The sequence below is a fragment of the Limulus polyphemus genome, unplaced genomic scaffold (assembly GCF_000517525.1).
Source record: "Limulus polyphemus unplaced genomic scaffold, Limulus_polyphemus-2.1.2 Scaffold4072, whole genome shotgun sequence".
NCBI lineage: Eukaryota > Metazoa > Arthropoda > Merostomata > Xiphosura > Limulidae > Limulus > Limulus polyphemus.
This window is the reverse complement of record NW_013669682.1, coordinates 57,340-58,633: the sequence shown is the minus strand read 5'-3', so window position 1 is coordinate 58,633 and position 1,294 is coordinate 57,340. Positions and strand designations below refer to the sequence as shown.

The following is a 1,294-nucleotide window of genomic DNA, read 5'->3' as shown; positions in this document are numbered from 1 at the left end:
AATATATATATATATATATATATATAATAAAATTAAATTTCAAATAAGAACTATGTAAAAAAAATTGTAGATTTCTACTTTTTAACACTAACATGAAATCTTTTGCACTGTATAAATAACATTTTAAATAACAAAAGGGCATGTATGTGTGTGTATGTGACTGCCATAGCTCCAAGAGGAAATGACCTAGGAACCTGAAATTTTGCACCCATACTAAGTGGATCCTGAGAGTGTGCATCTGGGTATTATTACTTATCTTATCCATATGTGTTCACGCATCTTTTTAATGAGTAATGAGGCAAGCTAGCAAAAAAACACAGAAACAAAGTGGTTTCTTATATTACAAATAGAAATTGCAGACAAACACGTACATGTGCATCTTTTTAATGAGTAATGAGGCAAGCTAGCTAAAAACCACAGAGAAAAGAAGTGGTTCCTTATATTACAAATAGAAATCAGAGACAGACAGATATGCTCTTTTATTATAGACATACAGCCATCAAAAATGATGAGGCAAGTACTACCACCCCATAGTGTACCTTGTAGTATATTGGTTAGATTAATGACTTCTAATATATAGAAAAGCCAATGCATTTTGGTAACAATGCATTCCAACAATATCTTTTATGTCATGTTGCTTAGCAACAAAAGTATATCCTGATATTATTGTTAGTCTGTGTACTGAAAGTATAAAATGAAATGTATAAACTACATAATTGAAAAAATATTTGTTGATTTCTTAATTTACAGTCTCTGTTGATTAAAGAGGTTTGTTTTTTATAAAAAAATGTTGGTAATATAAAAATAAATACCTTAATTCAGAAACAATATAAATTTAAAATTGGATGATAAAATTTATGCACTTGGCTCTAGGTTATCTCGCACTATGTTTTTACTTTAGGCTTATTTATAAATTTCTTCAAATCATACCAGCATTCACTACACTTACAAGGTTTCGTGGCCCCCTTGCATCCCGGTCACTAAAATCGTAATGGACAAATCATAATGTATGCCAAAATTGAAACATAAAGGCTGTGATTCATTGCATAAATCAAAAGAAGCTCTATGTTGAAGACTATGTCTACCTGCAGGATGATAAAATAGGTTCAGAATACACACACTGACATAGTCATCTAGAATATGCCCCCCACGTGGCACAGCGGTATGTCTGCGGACTTACAACACTAGAATCCGGGTTTTGTTACCCGTGGTGGGCCGAGCACAGATAGCCCATTGTGTAGCTTTGTGCTTAATTACAAACAAACAAACATCTAGAATATATTAACCAAATAAC

The 1,294-nt window shown here is 32.1% G+C and overlaps 1 protein-coding gene across 1 annotated transcript in view; it reads left to right on the top strand.

The window, feature by feature from the left end:
- LOC106470538 (nucleolar protein of 40 kDa-like) overlaps window positions 1-1,294 on the top strand; it is a 53,470-nt gene that overhangs the window by 42,797 nt on the left and 9,379 nt on the right. The window lies entirely within an intron of this gene.